Below are 7,490 nucleotides of genomic sequence, written 5' to 3'. Positions count from 1 at the left end.
TGTAAGTCGCCGGCGGGATGGCAGACGCGGCGGCGCGATTTCGCGAGTCTTTTTCGGCGATTTCCGGAAATCGCCCCGCCGCGTCTGCCATCCCGCCGGCGACTTACATGTTCGCTGATGGGATGGCAGGGGTAGGCAACTCGGGGAGATTAGTCGCCCGCGAACAGGGAGTCTTATTGCGGGCGACTAATCTCCCCCGTGTGCCAGAGCCCTTAAGAACAGAATAGCGGGGGGGGGGGTGCTATGAGAGTAGGGGGCAGACTGGCACCTTGGCTGAACGTATTCATCTTGCCCCCCTGGGCACCCTTGGTATATGGGCTGGCGGGTACAAATGATGCTTGATGCCAATGTTATTACAGTTTTTTCTGATTGCTTAAGCACATTTATTGTAACTATTGGCTATTTTTGCAAAACTCTACACACAAATAAGAAAACCTTTCATTCAATTATCAAAACATTGTATTTCTCTTGCAAAAGCGACACAGTGAGATTAACTCTTCCCACCTTTGTAACAATGGTGTTTTTGTATCAAACAGTACACACAAGCCATCACCTACTAAACACACCGCACACTGATGGTAGGAACACAAACACATCCGGCTTTTGCTTTCTCTGTGATGTCAGTTTGAGCTCATACTTTTGTCATAGTGTCATGTAAACATACAAGGATCCAAACTGCAAGTATTGGTGTTTACTCACACTCATCAAAACCAACACAAAGTCAGAACACAAAATAGTAATTTCACAAAATAAAAGGGAATAAAAAGACAATCAGCCGACATCATGTCGTCTTTCTGGGTTTGGCCACAAAATTTCATCCACATCTCATGCGATATCCTCCAGCCCAAGGCACCGGGGAAAATATCTCCTTGAATGCCGTATCCAGGCCTGACATGATGCCTGGTCAGTATCTCCACATGCCTCCTCCATTGCCTGTAAGGGTTACCTGTTGATGAGGATGATGGTCGTACACTTTCCAGCGCCAGGCAGAGAAGAACTCCTCGATGGGATATAAGAATGGAGAGTATGGAGGGAGGTGCCATGAAGGATGGGTGGTCTGTAAACCAGTTCCGGACCAAAGCCGCCCTATGGAAACTAACATTGTCCCATATGATGACATACTGGGAATGCTCTGGTCTCTGTGCGCATGCCATGTAAGGGGTGCAGGAATGCAATAATGTGTGCAGTGTTGTATGGGCCTATGGTTGCATGATGGTGGCTTATAGCTGCACACATGGTTATGTTACCCCCACGTTGCCCTGGGACATTGATGATGCCACGGTGCCCAATAATGTTCCTGCCACATCTCCTGCTTTTACTGAGGTTAAAACCCGCCTCATCTACAAAAAGTAGCTCATGTCCCATGGCATCTGCTTCTAGTTGCATCACTCTCTGGCCAAGACAAACACACCAGGCCCATGCACTACAGTATGCACTTCCAAATTCAGAAGCAATGCCACTATAGCTTACCTGCACATAGTCACATCGCACGTTCTGTGTTTCTCTCCAACTCTGTAAATTTCATTCTCATTCTGTGGCGCAAGTACCCGACTTAGTGCAGAAACGCTCGCACTGTGTATATTTTGAAAGATGGTGTCATTATCAATAATGCGCTGCTGTATTTCGCGCAGTCTCATTGCATTATTGGCAATCACCATGTTCACTATATGGGTCTCTTGCGCTGAACACTCTCGGCCCCCAACATCTGGACGTCTAGCAATTCTGTAAAGTAACAATTTCAGTATTTTTGCATGTATGGTACTGTTGGGTTTCTCATTAGAGTATGGCAGTGCAGGGCCGCCGCTCCCTATAAGCACTCAGTCTGCATAGGGCACCAACTCCCAGGGGGGCACCATCCCAGCTGCTCAAAAAAATCATTTTTATATATTATAACCCCCCAACACTGTTCCGCCGGTTTTTATAGCGCATCCCACTGTCCCAGATAGTTGTCTATGGGGGATATTGGGGGCTCTGTGTGTGGGGCCCCTATAGTAGGTGTTTTTTTATTATTTTATTTTTACTTCGGTAAAATTTGGGGGAGGGGGCACAAAAGTAAATTTCTGCTTAGGGCACCCATTTGGCCAGCAGCGGCCCTGTGGCAGTGCTACAAAGTACTTACCCATTCTCATTTCGAAATGCCCTAATGATGCTTGCCACAGTGTAGCGGCTCAAATTAGGCTGAACCCGTTGGCCAGCTTCCCTCAGGGTCATCCCATGGTTGATGACATGGTCCACTAATGTAACTCTGATGTCATCAGTTATTCTATTTCTTACTCTTCTTACCCTTCCTCTTTCCCCTCCTCGTCCTCTTCTTGCTCCTCCTTGTCCTCTTCCTCTAACTTCCTCCAACCCTCTCGCTTCTTCACCTCCATGTCCTCTCCCTCGGCCTCCTCGTCCTCTCCCTCGGCCTCCTCTGATTCTCACTCTTCTCACTCTTACTGCTCCTTCCATTGTACTCCACATAGACAGCTTACCTGTGGCTTATTTATAGTGCTTAGGCTGATTGCAAAGTGAACTAATTATCTAAAACAGTTTTCACATGTGAAAGTGTGCCAGACAGTTGGCAACATAGTGTTAATGATAGCCATACATGTGTATAATTTTGCTAGGAGTGTGTTGGACATTTGGTAATTGAGTGTAAGCAGTGAGTTGTGTTTAAAGTTCTGCAAAAAGAGTGTTGTGCAGTGAATTGTGCCTACAGTTTTGCAAAGTGTGTGTTACAAAATTGCAAAGTGAGTGCAAAGCAGTGTTTGTGCTTTTAGTTTTGCCAACTCAGTGAGTGGTTTTGCTATAAGTATTAATAGTTTTAGAAATTGTGCTATAAGAATCACAGTTAGGGTTTAAGCCATCAGAAAAAACTGTAATAACAAATAAAAATAGGGATTCTGGGGTTTTTCCAGCCCCCCCATCTCTCTCTACAACATTCCTGGTTGCCCCCTACTGGTGTCACCTTTTACCCAGTGAAGGAGGGGGCAATAGAGGGGGTCACCCCTTGGGGGTGGCTTGACCTGCACCTAAGGGTGCCATAGGCCTATATACTTATCTTCCTCCCCTATTACTGAGCATCATGTGACTGGCGGGGGCCCCCTATCCCCAACACTGGTTCTGCCCCCCCCCCATCATATACAGAGAGACAGGTTATATTTCTCCCCCCATTACTGTATCACTGCCCCCCAGTGCCATAAACCCCCCCAACCTGCTGAGGCGCTGGGGCCACTCCCTCTCATGCCCAAGAGCTTAACATCTACCCCTTTACAGTAGCACCGGGGGGGGGGCACAGGGCCCCTAGGGGAGACAATATTTAGGAAAGTGTAAAAGACCCATTTGTGTAATAATCCTGATATACAGCAGGGGGCGCCGTAGGGTTTGTGCCGACACTGACATGTCTGTATTGGGTTCAGTAGGATCCCACGTGGGGGGGTTACACCCCAATTTGTACTTTTACAGCAGCTCATTATTACAGGGGGGGCGGCACCGGGCCGGATCCAGTTATACCAGAACCTGCGCCAGCGCTTGTCTCATTCATTCCATGGGGATAAACTGGGTGTCTCCTCCCTGCCCCAAACTGCCCCAAACTGCCCCCTCCTCTACACGTCATAGTGCAACTACCCTGCAAATACCCATATACCTACTGCTGTATAATGCACCCCTCACTATCCTTATCATTTACAGTAGGGGGTACATTATCCCTTATAATACATGAGTGATACTCAGAGTTCCCTGTATAACTCAGCCTGCAGCCTTGTGCCTTTATATGGGGGGCACAGAACCCCTCAGTGACTGCTAATATCCTTATCATTTACAGTAGGGGGTACATTATCCCTTATAATACATGAGTGATACTCAGAGTTCCCTGTATAACTCAGCCTGCAGCCTTGTGCCTTTATATGGGGGGCACAGAACCCCTCAGTGACTGCTAATATCCTTATCATTTACAGTAGGGGGTACATTACCCCTTATAATACATGAGTGATACTCAGAGTTCCCTGTATAACTCAGCCTGCAGCCTTGTGCCTTTATATGGGGGGCACAGAACCCCTCAGTGACTGCTAATATCCTTATCATTTACAGTAGGGGGTACATTACCCCTTATAATACATGAGTGATACTCAGAGTTCCCTGTATAACTCAGCCTGCAGCCTTGTGCCTTTATATGGGGGGCACAGAACCCCTCAGTGACTGCTAATATCCTTATCATTTACAGTAGGGGGTACATTATCCCTTATAATACATGAGTGATACTCAGAGTTCCCTGTATAACTCAGCCTGCAGCCTTGTGCCTTTATATGGGGGGCACAGAACCCCTCAGTGACTGCTAATATCCTTATCATTTACAGTAGGGGGTACATTATCCCTTATAATACATGAGTGATACTCAGAGTTCCCTGTATAACTCAGCCTGCAGCCTTGTGCCTTTATATGGGCACAGAACCCCTCAGTGACTGCTAATATCCTTATCATTTACAGTAGGGGGTACATTACCCCTTATAATACATGAGTGATACTCAGAGTTCCCTGTATAACTCAGCCTGCAGCCTTGTGCCTTTATATGGGGGGCACAGAACCCCTCAGTGACTGCTAATATCCTTATCATTTACAGTAGGGGGTACAGTATCCCTTATAATACATGAGTGATACTCAGAGTTCCCTGTATAACTCAGCCTGCAGCCTTGTGCCTTTATATGGGGGGCACAGAACCCCTCAGTGACTGCTAATATCCTTATCATTTACAGTAGGGGGTACAGTATCCCTTATAATACATGAGTGATACTCAGAGTTCCCTGTATAACTCAGCCTGCAGCCTTGTGCCTTTATATGGGGGGCACAGAACCCCTCAGTGACTGCTAATATCCTTATCATTTACAGTAGGGGGTACATTATCCCTTATAATACATGAGTGATACTCAGAGTTCCCTGTATAACTCAGCCTGCAGCCTTGTGCCTTTATATGGGCACAGAACCCCTCAGTGACTGCTAATATCCTTATCATTTACAGTAGGGGGTACATTACCCCTTATAATACATGAGTGATACTCAGAGTTCCCTGTATAACTCAGCCTGCAGCCTTGTGCCTTTATATGGGGGGCACAGAACCCCTCAGTGACTGCTAATATCCTTATCATTTACAGTAGGGGGTACAGTATCCCTTATAATACATGAGTGATACTCAGAGTTCCCTGTATAACTCAGCCTGCAGCCTTGTGCCTTTATATGGGGGGCACAGAACCCCTCAGTGACTGCTAATATCCTTATCATTTACAGTAGGGGGTACAGTATCCCTTATAATACATGAGTGATACTCAGAGTTCCCTGTATAACTCAGCCTGCAGCCTTGTGCCTTTATATGGGGGGCACAGAACCCCTCAGTGACTGCTAATATCCTTATCATTTACAGTAGGGGGTACATTACCCCTTATAATACATGAGTGATACTCAGAGTTCCCTGTATAACTCAGCCTGCAGCCTTGTGCCTTTATATGGGGGGCAGAGAACCCCTCAGTGACTGCTAATATCCTTATCATTTACAGTAGGGGGTACATTATCCCTTATAATACATGAGTGATACTCAGAGTTCCCTGTATAACTCAGCCTGCAGCCTTGTGCCTTTATATGGGGGGCACATAACCCCTCAGTGACTGCTAATATCCTTATCATTTACTGTAGGGGGTATATAATCCTGTATAATACATGAGTGATAATAATACATTATTAAAAGAAAACCAAACATCTCCCGTTGTAGTAACAAAGTTGAACACTGGGTGTCAGTAGAGAGCTAAAAGCTGCACTGGCTGGGGGGGGGGGGGGGGGGGGGGGGGGGGGGGGGGGGGGGGGGTAATTTCCAACCTTTTATTGAGCTAAAATTCCCAGAATCCCCAGAAGGTTTATCCCCATTACCAGACACATGGGAATGATGAAGGGAAACTTGGGGCCCCTGTACGAAGCTCTGTGTGTTTATGGGTGGGGGGCAGTCTGCCCCACGGGCCCCTCTATCCTTTGGATTGTCAGCTCTTGGGAGCAGGCCTTTTGCTTCGGCCCTGTGCTTGGAGTTACCCTGCAGTGTGTGACCCATAAATCAGTTTTAATTCATTTACCCTTTCTACCCCCAAGCTGTAATTACCCCAATACACAATTAGCAGGCCCCTCCCACTTCCTGATGTCACAGAAGGTTCCATTGTAGTGGGACAAAGGGGGGAATCATTTACAAATGTGCTTCCCCCTCTCATTGAATGGAAATGTCCTGCAATAAGGAACCCGGGGCCCCATTGTATGTGAGTGAGGGAGGGGCCCCAATGTGAGGGAGGGAGGGAGGGGCCCCAATGTGAGGGAGGGAGGGAGGGGCCCCAATGTGAGGGAGGGAGGGAGGGGCCCCAATGTGAGGGAGGGAGGGAGGGGCCCCAATGTGAGTGAGGGAGGGAGGGGCCCCATTGTGAGTGAGGGAGGGGCCCCAATGTGAGTGAGGGAGGGGCCCCAATGTGAGTGAGGGAGGGGCCCCATTGTGAGTGAGTGAGTGAGGGAGGGGCCCCAATGTGAGTGAGGGAGGGGCCCCAATGTGAGTGAGGGAGGGGCCCCATTGTGAGTGAGGGAGGGGCCCCATTGTCTCAGGCCCGGCTGTGTATTTGCCTTTGCCCCGGGGGCTGATTAGCCGGAGAATACTATCGCTTTGCCCTGTGTCCCATTAGATATCAGTGGTCCCTGCGCAGCCTGTGGCCCCGAGACTATTAGGGAATCGGGGGCCATAATGCCCCTTCTTGCCAGTTACCCCCTGCCATATAATATAAGGAGAAATGCAGTAACATCTGCAAGCACAGTGGGCAACTTGCACTTTTCCCCGCAGTCAGTTGCGCCTAAAGCCCCTCCCAGTAAAGGTACCTGCGCCCAAACATGCGCCCAAACATGCGCCTTGCAACTCCGCACACTTGCGCTTGGCTCCGCCCTTCTGTTCCCCATGGGGCACGGCTGTGCCCACTGATGCAGGGAACCCTGGCGCTACTGCCACCTCTGGATCAGGCGCTTTCATGCCCGGGGATGTGCCCCTGTACCCCCTGCCCCTGTATATCTGCCCCACGGCCCCGGTCTGGCTGGTGCAAAGGGCAGTGTGTGGGGAGGGGAAGGGGTTAATCCTGCAGCTGGGCAGGGGGGGAGGAATCAGTGAGGAACAGAGACACAGGGGCTGGTGTGCGGTTTGGGCAGCGCCAGTGGGTTTGGGCCGGGGGGGGGCAGGTTCCTATGCGGCACAGTAAGACGAGTGGATTTCCCTCCGTTCCCCCCGGAGACACTTAGAGCTGATCCTGCATTTCCAGCCGCTCCCTCCGCAGTGCAGCGTGGCACCTCCCGCCGGCCAATCACTGCACTCGCTGCTGACTCTGCTGCATGGGAGCCCCGCCCACCCGCAGCTAGGGGCCACAGGAATGCCCACCCGCAGCTAGGGGCCCGCAGGAATGCCCACCCACCCGCAGCTAGGGGCCCGCAGGAGCCCCACTCACCCACAG

This window comes from Xenopus tropicalis, chromosome 2 (assembly GCF_000004195.4).
Source record: "Xenopus tropicalis strain Nigerian chromosome 2, UCB_Xtro_10.0, whole genome shotgun sequence".
Lineage (NCBI taxonomy): Eukaryota > Metazoa > Chordata > Amphibia > Anura > Pipidae > Xenopus > Xenopus tropicalis.
This window is presented reverse-complemented; position numbering follows the sequence as displayed.